General features: G+C 34.7%; 1 long non-coding RNA gene and 1 pseudogene across 2 annotated transcripts in view; both read right to left on the bottom strand.

Moving 5' to 3' along the window:
• Positions 1–3559: 3559 nt before the first annotated feature.
• LOC107507985 overlaps positions 3560–15040 on the bottom strand; it is a 51665-nt gene continuing 40184 nt past the window's right edge. For both annotated transcript variants that reach the window (XR_001596230.2, XR_004953917.1), the window contains exons 2-3: positions 6267–7467; positions 3560–4007 (exon numbers count right to left, since the gene is read on the bottom strand). This is a non-coding gene — a long non-coding RNA (uncharacterized LOC107507985). The remainder of the gene's footprint in view (positions 4008–6266; positions 7468–15040) is intronic.
• Positions 13879–13997, bottom strand: LOC118611271 (annotated as a pseudogene).

The following is a 15040-nucleotide window of genomic DNA, read 5'->3' on the forward strand; positions in this document are numbered from 1 at the left end:
AAAAACTTTGATCATATGTCATTTTAGACTTGTGTGGGTATGTTTATAAGCTAGATTCCTAAAAGTAGGGTTGCTGTTTTGAAATGCATCTCTACTTTGGTTAACTTTGCCAGATTCTCTTTTTTAGGGTTTGAACCATATCCTAATATTCCCAAACGTGTATGAGAGTACTTATTGCCCTACAGTTTCACCAATAATATGCTGTCATACTTTTGGTTTTGCTAGTCTGATGATGGAGAAATGGCATCGCAATGCAATTCTTCTGTTATGTCTGAAATTGAACTTCTTTTAATATGTATAAAGGCCATTTGTATAATTTCCTATGACCTATCTGTTCATATGTTTCAAGATGTTCTGGAAAAAATAAGAGGGAAAAACACTGACTTAGAAGTTAGGGGCTCAGGCACTATCTTTTAAATTAACTAGTCTTTGTTCTGAGCAAAACATAAAACTTCTCTGAACCACAGTTACTGTTTACCATCCAAAGTATCTCTAAGGATAAAATATAGTATATGGACATGATTTTCATGCCTGAAACATGTGGTGTACTCTCCCTCATTACTCAATAATCAATATTTCGATTTGAGTCAATATTCTGTCCTGTACTCATAACAAGTAGAGTCTGTCCTATAGCTTACAGTCATCATAACATCTGGGATGAAAGCTCTCGTGATTTTCGTGTGTCCAGCTTTTTTCAGAAAACCAGTTTTTACTGATGATCATTTAAGTTGGGAGTCTTTTGCATCACAAGCAACATCCAGAAGTTCCTTGTACTTTTCAATTTATGTCTTTTTAGTTATTTAGATAAAAACTAAGGTTTGCCTTTCAAAGATTGGAACGTATTTACTAGTTTTCTGAAATCCGAAGACTGGTGTAGAAATGCTAGAGGAAGATGATACATAAGAACCTTAATTTTGATTACATACTTAAATATCAGAAAAAGTATTAAACTTACTTTTCCAGAAGTTTCCATGCATTTAGACAGTGGCCAGAGTGTATTGTGATTGCTGGACACTTCCTCAGAGTGCACATTCCTTTTGATTGTTCTTTTAGGATTTCTTGCTGGGAAAAAAAAAAGAAAGAAAGAAAAGAAAAGGAAGGAAGGAAGGGAGGGAGGGAGGGAGGGTGGGAGGAAAGGAAAGGAAGGAAGGGAGGGAAGGAAGGAAGGAAAGAAGGAAGGAAGGAAGGAAAAGAAAGAAAGGAAAGAAAGAAATGGTAAGAACTCAGTGCTCTCTTAGATTAGCCATTTTGATACTGGCAAATGGCAAAATTACTTGCTGAAGAAGAAGTGACAGCTGCTTATACAGACAAATTCCATTCATTTTAATTATTGTTTTGGGCAGGGTACAAGAGTTTAATCTTTTCTAAATCCCATTGCAATGTCTGCTGTCTAAACTGTTCATTTACCCCAGACAAGGTCTTCATCAGCTACTTGCTATGCACTGATAGCAATGTTACTTGATACAGTTAATGCTGGTTGAAAGGGTAATTGAATTAACAGCCAAAGAAATATGAGATACATGCAAATCAAGTCTTAAACAGAGTTTCCTAATAAACATTTAGATCGTTGACCTTATTTTTATTTATATTTCATGATGTAGGTCAAGTATTTCCTCATTTAGCTTCTGCAGATCTAGAAGATTAAAAGAATGCAAAGTATAACAAAAAAGAATTTACTAATAAGAAGACCATTGGGACTTCGGGTCTTAATTTTCTATAAATGTGTGTTATTTTCTTGTACTTTTTTTTGACATACATAATTTGACAAAACGGCACTTTTGTATACTTTCAAATTTTAAAAAATACAACATAAAAATGAAACCCAGTGTTTCAAATTTGACAGTCATTGGTTCAAATAAGAAAAGAGGAGGCTTAATTTCTCCAACTTCTTTCCAAAAATTTTTCATAGTAATTTTGTTAAATGTTTATGTAGAGCTTTGTTTTTTTTTTTTTTACTCAAGAACATCTTCACTAAAATTCAGTGTTCTGAAAGACAAATATAATGTTTCTTGCAAGATTAATGAGATGAAGGGAAAGGACAGGAAAAATCCAAGAGTCTATTATGTAATTTGCATTTTTAGAGACTTGCTTGCAACCCTTAAGTAAAAACATTAAGCCCTAGATTAACTTAATATTCATTTAATGGCTGAAAACCAGAACTTTTTTTTTTTTAAGTTTCATGTTTGTAGGTCAGGCGGAAGCTTGCTTCTTCTTTTTCTACTTCTCAAATTCTCTGAATTTGGCAACATGAATATAATATCTAGAAGAGAAATGTGTTTTCAATAAATAAAGAGGCACAATGTTTCACAAGTAGTTCCTTTTATTTGGGACTTCAGGTCTTTGGGACTGATGTCCCTAGATGGTTTGTTTGATTTAATGTATTGAATAATTAGTAAGATTATTCCATTGGCTATATAATTAGTAGGCACTAGTTTGTGAACAGATTATTCTTTCCTCATTGAATTATCTTGGCATTCTTGTTGTCTACCTTGTTTTTGATCTCTACTTTTTACATCCACTTATTCACTGTGTTTCCCATAGCATTTATAAGCTAATGGTAAATTTCCTGAGAACGAGAAAGAGAGGCAAAAATAGGAAAAAAAAATGTAATTAATCGTATACAGGCATACCTCATTTTGTGCTATGGGAAACAAAGTGAATAAATGGGTGTAAAAAATTAGAGCTCAAAAACAAGATAGACAAGACTGCCAAGATAATTCAATGAGGAAAGAATAATCCGTTCATAAACTGGTGCGAGCACAGCTATATATTCACATGCAAAAAAAAAAATAAAGTATATCTCTACCAAACACCCTATAAAAGTTCAATTAGACTGACCTAAATATAAGATCTAAAACTATAAAACTCTTAAAAGGAAATGGTATAAATCTTCATGACCGCATTGCACTAGGCAATGCAATGCTTACTAAGATATGACACCAAAAGCATGAGAAACAGAAAATAGATTGCACATCACCAAATTATGTATGTAGGTAGGTATATGCATTAAGCTCTATCATTTGGGCTTGGTTTGCAGAGCATCATTTGTACACTTATTTAACCCTGATAATCCCTTCAGACTCATAGGCTTTGCAAATCTGGGGACTTTTGAGATGAATGCCTTTCTTTAGAAACCATTGCTCTCAGAACAAGAACTGTGAAGACAAATTGGACTGCTTTCGTGCAGCTATTCTTTGGTCTATTCATATTACTATTGAATTGTCTTGATTCTCCCTGTTTTTGGACTCCAAAAATGTAGATGCCATGACAGTGTCTATGTAAAAGTTTTTATGGGCATTTTCAATGTGACCTATTATTGTGTTTATTATTTTTCATTATATTTCTTTTAATCCTCGTGTAGTGATTTTATTTCAGTTTATTTTTTTATTTTATTTTATTTTTTAGGTGAGGCAACCCTCGGTTGACCAGACAGATTTCAAGGACCTTGTCAGTTTACAATCCCTTATTTTATTTGATTTTTTAAAAAATGTTTATGCCTACAGCACGTGGTCTTCTTAGGTGGTCTCCCATCCAAGTTCTAACCAGGACTGACCTGCTTAGCTTCCAAGATCAGATGGGATCAGGCTCTTTCAGGGTAGCATTAGTGATTTTAAAATAGAACACAAAGTTTTGTCTTCTTGATGTGCTCCCGACATGATATAGTGTATTTGAAAAAGATCCAGATGTCACCAAGGTTGTTTTTCTAGTAACTCTGATAATTGTCATTCGTTCTAGGCTTTGCAGCTTCGTGGCTGTGTGAATTTGTAGTCTTTTTATATAGTCATATAGCATTATAGGACATGTATCAGACAAAATATGTACTGGACAGGATGAGAATGGCCATTTTCTAAGTTATATCTCTTTTATGTTTCTATTTTGAGTGAAGTCTCCTGTGCTACTGGGAGTTCCTCTTTCATGTTGGTAAAGATAAGGAGGAAATTTATCTCTTTGGATTAACCATTTTAGGATGTTCTCTTCTTTCTCCACAAAGAAAAGGCTGAACTCATCTGTGAACACATAATACAGAAAAAATGAAAAATGATTATACTAATAAATAGAGAAGATAAAACAATGAAGATCAGTCAGTGCTGCTTTGATCCCTTGACAGATCCCTTCGATATGAGGGTGAAGTACTTTATGTTATCATGTTCTTGCACCATCAAAATTGTGGGTATGCTCAATAATTCCCTGTATTGATGCTATGTGATGTACTAGGCAGAGTATGATTTGCACCCTTTAAAGTCATTTCAATGAAAACTTCAGAGACTTCATCTTTCCCAGTAAACATGTATGATTAGAGGCCAGGATAAGAGACAAAATTGCTTATCAAAGACTAATCCTTTTATGGAGAAAGGATAAGAGGCCTCCTCACATTGAGCTTAAAGTAGCTTAAATGTAAAGAATTCTTATAAATTCCTTAAAGAGCTTGATTTAGAACATGAATTCAAATATAGTCTCCAGCCATTTAAGCATATACTGTTTCAAAGGAAAAAAAGATGTTTTACTCATAAGTATTGTGTAAAATAAAGCAAATATTTTCTTATTAATTTCAAAGATTGCATCTTTCCTTAATCTTTGGTCTAAAGAAATATTACAAAACTGTATAGTAACTCATCTAATTGCTGCAAACATTAAATATTTTTAAACTAGTTGATTTTGGAATAATATAAACCAATGTTTATAGTTGGAGATTTTATTTTCCTCATAATAGGTGAAAAATTTTTTTCTGATAGCTCTGTCATATTATCTTTACTAATTTAAAGATTTCATTTATCTTTAGATTTATGCTTCTATTTCAAAATTATTTCATTGTAATATAAGCTAGTTTATGTTTATTTATCCTTAATCATATGGTAAGTCATATTTATCTTTGATCAATGATTATTTATTTATCTTTGGTTATATACCAAAATATTTCTGACAAGAGATAGAAAATAGAAGTATAAGATTGTAATGAAGGGACATTTTTTGACTGAATATAGAAATCTATGAACCAAAATTCATTCATATGAGAACTACTGTGATTTTTGAGAATTGAACTTCCCTTTTTATTTGAAGATAAAACTTGTACCAATAAAATAGTCTGATGGAAAATATAGATTTAAAGCACTTTGCACTGAACTTTATACAAGGAATGTGCTCAAAAGTGCTGAACAACTGACCAAGATATAATTACATTTGACATATTAAACCTCTCTAAGAATTTTCATTATGATCTTTCCTTTAGGCAAATTGAGCAAATCTGACCTTTGGTACATTTGAGTTTGAATCTTATGTCATAACACATTATTTCAGAACAAACTGAAAATACAATAGAAGTATCTCTTCCAGTGACATAAAATGACATCAAATAGTTAAAATTCATTTATCCACAGGTAAGCATTTCAGCTTTCCACCATCAAAACTATGTTTCAGAATCTTGTTTTGAATAACTATTTGTCGTGTTGTCTTAGTTGTCTTCCAGCTTTGGCTCTTTATTCCAGCCCACAAATCAGCTTCAGAGAGCAGCAGCATTTAAGGACATTTTTAGGACCCCTCCCCACCACTCCATTTGATCTCAAGCCACGTTAGCCCTCTGGTTGAGCTTTCCTGACTTGATATATACTAACCATACAGGTAGTAGTATTTCTTCATTCCGCCTTGGTCAGTTGCAACTACATTTGGTTGAAAAATTTCTTAACCCGAGGGTCTTTCTAGGCAAGATGACTTTGCTTGGAGATATTACTGACAATATTCCTGGGTGTCTGCTTGTCAGTTTTGACTGTTTGTTATGTGACACATGTGAATTTAAAATGTTCTAAGAATATAATTTACTTCACCTAGTGCAAGCTGAATTGGGGGCTTAGGGTAGATTGTCTCAAGGGAGTGTTTCTGAATGCTAAAGGCAATTTTGATCATCAGCTCCAAATTCAGTTTTCATTCAATGTGTGTGACCATTTATCTCGAAACTAGATGAGGGCTTGGAGATAATTAAATCTGGAACTTCTTACAAAAAGGGTGGTCCGTTTCCCAGTATTGTAGATGCTAATTTTGTCAATAACAAGTCAGGTCGAGTTGAGCAATCCCAGAACAGGGCATAACTAAATGTTATTTTTATTTCTTAGAATACTATAATCTGACTTTTCCTGGGGAATTTAATTTACAGAGATTAAGAAAATAGGAGAGAGGGCAAGATTTACTTCTTTTAATGGCTGAATAACATTTCATTGTTTTATATATATGTACCCCACAACTTCTTATCCATTAATCAATCAGTGGACACTTACGTTGTTTCCATTCTTGGCTATTATAAATAATGCTACCATGAATATGAGGGTACAGCTATCTCTTTGACATAGTTTATTTGTTTCCTCTGGTCTATTCCCAAAAGTGAGATTGCTGGATCATATGGTAGTTTTATTTTTAACTCCTTCGAAGGACTCCATAATGTTTTCCAGTGGCCGTATCAATTTACGATCCCACCAACAGTGCACCAGGATTTTCTTTTTTCCACATCCCCACCAGCTTTTGTTATCTCCTCTTTTTTATAATAGCCATTCTAACAGGTGTCACACCTCATTGTGGTTTTGATTTGTATTTCCCTTATGATTAGTGATGATAAGCAGCTCTTCATTTACCTATTGGCCATTCATAGATCGTCTTTGGAAAACTGTCTATTTAGCTTCTTTGCCAGTTTTTCAATTGGTTTACATGCGGTGGTTTTTTACATGAGTTCTTTATGTATTTTGGATGTTAACACCTTATCATATATATTGTTTGAAAATATTTTTCTCATTCTATAGGTCGTCATAACTTTTCTTTCTTTGCTAAGACTTTTTTTTTTATCTCTTTCAAGAGGATTTGTAACTGATTTTTGAAGCACTTTATGGCAGCTGCTTTAAAACCTTTGTCAGATATTACAACATCTAATTTGTTATTGGCATCAGTTGGTTGTCTTTTCTCATTCAGATTATGGTTTTCCTGGTTCTTGTTATGATGAGTGGTTTTTATTGTATCCTGAACATTTTGGTAATTCCATTAGAAGACTCTTTGATCCTATTTATATCTTCCATTTTAACTGGCAATTGCTTTGTTTAGTTTGAGATGATAGGTTCTGCACTACTTTTGTTGGCTTTAGTTCCAATGACAGTTTGGTTTTCAGAGACTTTGCAATGTTATTCTTGTCATCTCTATTCTTCTGATGCTGTTAGGGTATTGCACAGCCCCTTTTGGTGCCATCTGTGGGGGTTGGCAGGTACTTCCTTGGGCTACTTACTGTCACTGGGTGATCTGCTGGAAGACGCAACTGAAAAGCAGGGAAAAGTGAGTGCGTACCTTCTTGTACCAGAATTGGTAGCCAACCCAGGTTTTTAACCATCCCTTCTAAGAGTTCTTCAGAGTCTTGACTGTTAAATGCACAGAGATATTGTCCAGAAAACATCCAGGTAGAGAACATCTGGATAACAACATCCAATAAAGGAATATACCCTGGCGGAAAACAAAAGTCCATTTATCAATGTTTGGAAGACAAGGGGAGCACTGCTGAGGTCAGTGGACATTTTCATATACTCAGATTGCCTGTCAAATTTCTTGAAATCCACCTTCCATTTCTAACATTCACTCTGGGTATTCTGTGAGACTTTGAAAACCCAGGCTCCACAGAGTTGGTCTAGTTGTCCCACTATGAAGGAAGTGGGTAGTGATTTCAAATAGTAACTCCATCGAGCCTTTAGAAACCCTGACACAAATAAGTTCTCTACTCTTTTCTTTTTAAAGAATATTTTCACTCCTGTTGGGGAAGTGGAGAGTGTTTTCCCATTATTTACAAAGCACTTTACACCAAGATGACCCATCTGTCCATATATCACTTGAAGACTAGTTGGTATTCCAAATTCTTATTCAAGGATCCTCTACTCTTCAGTTATATCTCAGACTTGATTCTCTTCAAATCCTGACCCTTCTCTAGCATTTGGCTCAATCATGCTATTTCTCTTGTAACTTTCTCAGCCTGTCCTGGCATCTCTCATATTAGTGATTACGTGGATCCTGCTTTAGTTCTAGGAACTCCCACATGGTGCTATAATAACTTTTGCCAGGCAAGGTCCAGGTTGTGGATGAAAAGTCACAGTGCTCAGTACTAGTTCTAGTTTGCTTTACAGCAAGCCACACACTACTGATACTTCAGATCTTATAGAAGAAGTATAGTATGTGAAGTCTTGTTTCATACTGAGACTCCTCTCCTACCTCCAGCCTTGTCAATTCTCCTTCATTCTTCATTTCTAGGGATTGGGGCTTCTGGAATACTTGGATTCAGGGCCTATAAGTACCCTGATCAAAAAAAAAAAAAAAGAAAAAAAAGAAAAGAAAAAGAAAAAAATAACTGATTTGATGGAATTAGCTCCTCACTCTCACTTCTACTTTTAATTGGCAGGCCTGTTGCAAAGCTTTTATAGCTTTGAATCAGATATTACCAAAGCAGATATTGGTCCTATTGAGAGTCCTTGAGACAAAAAAAAAAAAAAAAAAAAAAAAACACACACACACACACACACACACACACACACACACACACACATCTTAATTTTTCCACCAGCTAGTCCCAGCATTAGAGGATGGAAAGACCTCATTCTTGTTCTTCTTTGTTGAATAAATACCTCTTCCATTTATATCCATCTGATCTATAACACTTTGATCCTTTTTTTTTTTTTTTTTTTTTTTTATCCAGCAAGGAATTTTGGACACAGTTCTCTTCTACAAGGCATTTGAAGGCACAAATCTGCAATGCTTATTTAATGTATCACCAACATTGTTTTTGTGATGCGTTTATTTTAACAAATTTTCCTCTGGTGATAATCATAAGGTTTGCAAAATGGAAAATATTTTATTAAAAAGTTGCTAACAACTTAATGTGTTCTGAGTACTGTGCGAAGTGCTGAGAATATAAAGATTTAAAAAATTATAATATGGATCTGACTTCAAAAAATTATATGCAGTGTAATAGAAGAAAAGCTACATGTACACATGAATAAATAGTTAACATATAGTTCTATAAGTGCAATCCTAAAAGTGGACTAAGCCAGAGGGCCTACGTAAGAATTGCTTTTGATAGGCAGTTGAATCAGGAAAGATTCAGCAGAGTAGCTGATATATGAATTAAGTGCTGAGAATAAATCGAAACAAATCACATAGAAAGAGAGCAAACACATTCCAGGTTTAGCAAGAGCCATGTGCCAAATCACAGAGATATAGAGTAATACTATATGTTGAAAGCTGTAAGTAATTCAGCATTGCTCAAATCCAAAGGGGTGTGAGATGAGGCCATAAAGGGCTTCGAAAAGGAACTTGTATTTTATTCTCTAAGAAATAGGAAACTTATGATAGATCTTAAGGTGGAAAGAGATGATATAAGCAGGTTTGCATTTTAGAAAAATCACTGCATATTATAAGGAATACTTAACATCCATTTAACAAATTTAAATTTATAACCTCATATTTGCTTATACTGCCCCTTCAAAAGGCAGAAGAGCTCCAATGTTAAATAAATTTAAGCCTCAGAAAATCTAAGGAATCTTATACCTCTTAGGGGAAGCTCATGGAACTTTTGCCTATGGAATTTTTGCCTTCGTGGAACCATGAAGAGAAAACGCGTCCGTCTTAAAAAAAGGAAACTTTACAAATTTTCTAGTAAGCCCTACAGCCAAATGAAAACAAAAATATTTGTAGAATGCTTGCAATTGTTTTGGCCTACTAGGCCTTCTTAGTGGATGGGGGCTCGTGCCCTCTGTAAGCATAGAGTGTGCTTGTCTTCGCTGTAACTTATGTCCTGTGTGTGTGTCTTCCTGGCAACTGTTTACAAAGGCAGCCTTCATTTCCTATTTCTAGAGGAAAATTTAATTCAAAGCACATATTAAAGGAAAAAATTTAGGTTATATATGCAAAGTATCCTTCCATGGCTAGCTTTCTCTTATGGATATTTGACTGCATTGATATTTTTATGAATGATAGAAACATTCAATCATTCTCTGGTGATTGCCAGAGAAAGATCAAGAGACCATGGCTACAAGCGTGAAGGTGTGCAGGACCTATTTGTGGTAGGCAGCCTAGCTCCCTGTCCCTGTCACATGTCCTTCTCTTGCCACAGGGACCCAGAGGGGCAGGCAGGCCGGCAGCATGACGGTGGGTTCTAATTCTGCCTGAGGTGACACGGATTTCGCAGTCCATGGCTATTACTACGAAAGCACAACAGTCCAGATTTTATGGAGAAAAGTACAATTTATACTGACATCTTAGGTTCTTTATTAAAGATGCCCTGCATGAGGAAAGCAGTGGAAAAGTAGTTGGTAGATACATAGAATAACAACTTGGCTTCTTGGTGTCGCACGGACACAACCATCACAGATAAAACTCCAGTCTCTTTTGTGTAACTGACATTTAGTTTGTTAGCCATTTTTAATAAAAAAGTAGAGAAGTTACACTCCTGTGGCTTTTGCTGGTACTTTTTATAGCCGTGGTGTGGTAGGAAGTAGGCCCCAAGTTCCCTTGGCAACAAGTAGAGTAGAAGTGATACACAGAAATCTGAATCATCAGTGAATCATCTGAAGATTTCTGTTTCCAATCCTTAAAAATAATTTACTGATTGTTTTTTATCTGTGCGGTTTGCTGACTTCAAGTAAACACCACAGAGACCATGAAATACTTCAATCAATCATTGAAGAAACTTTGCGAATGCTCCAAATGGACCCTAAGATAGATAGCCAAGAAACATTGCACTTTCTTTATTAGGAGAACACTTGCATTTGAGGGGAACATATCAGTATATCAAGGTATTGGCAATAGGAAGTTCCCTTTCTACCAAGAACTTGATGGCTCCAGCAAGATGTTTCAGGATGCTGCTGCATTTAAAATATTTCTTAGCAGCAAGAAAAAGTGATTTCTATACAGTTCAATGTTAGTCACAAAGGAAGTTTTCAGACATCAGAAAAGAGAAATAATGTGGCTCACACCCGAAAGATACACACACACACACACCCTTTACACACTTTCTGAGACTTCTGGAATCAGTGACCCAGTTTCTCCATCAATTTTTTCCCACTAACACATCTGTTGTATTATCCCTTTATCTCTCTTCTTGTTGCAACTATCTTAATTTAGGTTTAGCAGTTGTCTTCTTAACTCAGAGTACCTCTAACCTATTCTTTGTGCAGAGAGAAAAATAATTTCCTCTAAAAATTATTTTTCTCACGTCAGCATCATAATCAAAACTTGTTAATGGTTCAATGGCTTCTTGAGGTCCATGACTTACTTATCATTGTATTTGTAGCATAAACCATGGTGCCTGACCCATAGAGCATATTCAGTAAATGGTTTTGAATGATATATAATAATTGTGGTATTTTTGTTCATCTATCTCTTGCAATAGACCTGAATCTATTTGCAAACATGAGTCTGATCTCATTAAGTCTTTGTATCTCTAACTCCTAGCATGGTCTCTTGTGTATTATACACATTCAACCAACATTTATCAAAAAAGTGAATGAAATTTACATCCTGAACTCTTACATGCACATTGTAGTCTCCTCTACCTAGGTGACCTCATTTCCTCCCACCCCCTTCCTTCCTGTGAGGTGAGACTTTGTACCAGTCAAACTCCATTTCCCTCAGATGCATTACCACCACCATTCTCACCACCTGTTGAAGTTCTGTTCCCCTTCAAGGCCTCTCCTAAGTCTCATTCTCCTCACAAATGGAGGGTTTACTTGATTCCTCCAGCCCTCACAGTTCTTAACATTCTTCAAAGTCATCAAGTCTGTGGCCTTTATGCAAATTTTGTCCCTAATACATTCTTACTATTGTTTGTCTTTTTTGACTCCTGACTGATGTCACCTATTTCCTAATGCTTGGCATCTCACTCATGCGGTGAAACCAGCTCTTTCATCTCTAGCTCTGTTGTTCCTCAGAGCACCAAAATTTGATGTTTAGAAATTCCTCAGGTTCAAAATGTTCAAAAGTTATTTCATCTTGTTAAAATTTTTAAGCTCTGTTAAGCTCTGTTAACTATTTTAATTTTTTTGTTATAATGAGTTCTTTTGCTTGTAGGGATAAATATTAAACTATGAGTGAAATTATATGTTGTCTTTTTTTAAATTAATATGAGAGGGGATAAAAGAAAGGATCTATGCTATTCTATGTACTATGTGTTTTAAATTTTTCATAATATAAACTTATTACAACTTTAATTATTTTCTTCTATTATTATCTTGAACTACTTCAAACATGCTCATTCCCTCTCCCCCTCGACATCCATTCTAACTGTATGGGACATTCTCTGGTAGGAAGCAGACATTGACATGTGAGGCTGAGTAAGTTTAGCTGCTCATGACATCAGTGCACAAGTAGAATATCCTGGTATCGAACCAAGCAATTAAAAAAAAAAAAGTTTTTGAGAGTGAAGAGAGACACCAGCTATATTCCGAAAGGAAAATAGAATTAAGAGTCATCCCTCTACTCCACCATGTCCTCAATTTTCTGATTCTCTAAAAACTCAGGAGAAACATCCAAAATCCATGGTCATGCTGTATCTTTTGCTTGAACTATTTTTCCATTATCTACTTAGAAATGGTCTACTTAAGCTTCATTGGAGGCTCTGCTCAAACATCCATTTCTTTTTTAGAACTCACTGGACTCTCTCTCTGTTTTATAGGAGAATTAAATGCTTCCTCATCAGTATTCATAAAGGATATAATATATACTTATATACTTCTGCTTTTTTTTTTTTTTGCTAAATCTCTTCCGAATATAGTTTTTAATTTGTGTGTTCTTCTAGTATTGTGCTACTGTGTAGAGAAAAGTTAGAACATCTCTCCCAAACTCCACGCCCTGAGGTTATCTTCCTCTCCTTGATTCTCCATTTAGCATAATGCCTTGAAAGGAATAGATGGTTAATGCAAGGCTGAAATTGAATCAGAATTTGATTTCTGTGTATACATTGCTCCTTTTTTTCTGCTAATATCCACAGATTGAAAGTCTTCTTTTCTAATCTTCCCCACCCAAAAGTGTTCCCTATTCCTCTAAATTCACAGAACTTTTTCTCCACAACATGTATCATGATCTTCTTTGGTCTGGGTGTCCTATCTCCTTTGCTGTTCAAGACTTGAGAACAGTGATGATACCTTCTATTCCAGCTACTCTCTACAGAGCTGCTCAGGATTTGGTTCCTGGGCACACTTGAAAATTTTGTGGAATACTTGAGTATAAAAGACACAGAAGAGTCTTGGTTTCCTCTTTGAGATCAAGACAGAATATTTGATGTTCATAATTTGCTGAAATAAATTCATGAGCTCCATTACTTATAGAGGGAATAAAGAGGTCTGCAAACAGGCAGCCACAATTCAGAGAGGGGGAAATCTCATAGTTCTTTCAGTCTTCCAGAATTATGTAACACATGTCATCCATTTAACCAGTTACTGCTAATAAATAATCAGCAAGGGAAGATTTATATCTCCATTTTAAAGTTAAGTAAGCTAAAGCTAACATTAGTAGCAAGTTCAGATACAGAGCTAAGAATTTTATTCCACGATCTCTTTTTAAAAATTAAAATTATATTTTAAAAACTTTTTCAATTACAGTTGACATGCAATATTATGTTTCAAGTATACAACATAGTGATTAGATACTTATATAACTTATGAAGCTATTACTCCAATAAGTCTAGTACCCATCTGATACCATATGTAGATGTTACAATAATATTGAGTATATTTCTTATGCTGTATTTTATCTAAGACTTCTTTTTTTAAAAAATATTTTATTTTTTATTTTTTTTAGCTGAGGCAATCCTTGGTTAACTTCACAGATTGCAAGGACCTTGTCAGCTTACAGTCTTGTATTTTTTATTTTTTATACATATTGCACCTGATCTTCCTAGGTGGTCTCTCATCCAAGTACTAACCAGGTCCAATCCTGCCTAGCTTCTGAGATCAGATGGGATCAGACTTGTTCAGGGTGGCATGGCTGTAGACCAAGACTTCTGATCTAACTACTGTCTGTCCCATTTATACCACAGGTGTCTATGTGTAAGTGATAATAGACTTAGTTAATATTTCTCATCCATTACAGAGATTTTAGAGATACATTACAGCTTTGAGAGTCTCTGAGGCTGGACTGTGTTCAAATTCTTCCTCTGGCTGCATGACCTTGGGCAACCCAACAGTCACTTAAAAAAAAAAAAAATTGGAAGCAGTATACTGAATGAAGGAAACTCAGATGGGCTCCTATAGAGGCTTCTTGCTATCCAGTGTGCTCACTCTGTGCCTCAGTTTCCACATAAGTAAATAAGAATGAAAATAACTCTTATCTCATAGGGTCATGCAGAGGATTAGATGAGTTAATATACACAAAGCAGTTAAAACAGTGCCTGGCACATAGTAAGCACTGTATATAATGATTTGCTTTTGTCACTACTTTGATCATTTATTTTAAAACAAATATATGTAATATATTGTATCTAGTAAGAAAGACAGAAATATTCAATGATTTTGGGGTTTAGTTTTTGAGACTAGTTCTAAGATATTTATGGTATTAGCATCTAAAATATCTTGCATATTCTCCATGCATACTTAGTTTTCAAAATTAGATTGGACATTGTACAGAAATACATTTTCTCATAGTATCTTAGTACTTTCAATTTCATTCCAGCTAGAGTCTAAAATACTGGTGTATGAAGATATTTAAAATTATGTGAAAAAAACATGATTCAAACTTACTTTGTATTTTCAGAAAAAGTGTTGGTTCACATGTGACATAAAAGCAAAGTTAGTATCACTGGAGGATGATTTAATCACCTCAAAAACAGGACAATGTATTGGGAGCTATTCTGATATCTGGTTGTGAAAGAAAAACTAGCAAAGCTGTAAAAATTATATAAAATTGATTTAATCATTGACTTTATAAATGTCAACTGAGCACTGTCCTATGCCAGGCAATATTCTAGAGAAGGGATGTATAATCCATGTCCTCTACATGGAGCTTATGTACAGGTGTAAGGAGACAGAAAACAAGTAAA

Source organism: Rousettus aegyptiacus, unplaced genomic scaffold (genome assembly GCF_014176215.1).
Source record: "Rousettus aegyptiacus isolate mRouAeg1 unplaced genomic scaffold, mRouAeg1.p scaffold_m13_p_13, whole genome shotgun sequence".
Lineage (NCBI taxonomy): Eukaryota > Metazoa > Chordata > Mammalia > Chiroptera > Pteropodidae > Rousettus > Rousettus aegyptiacus.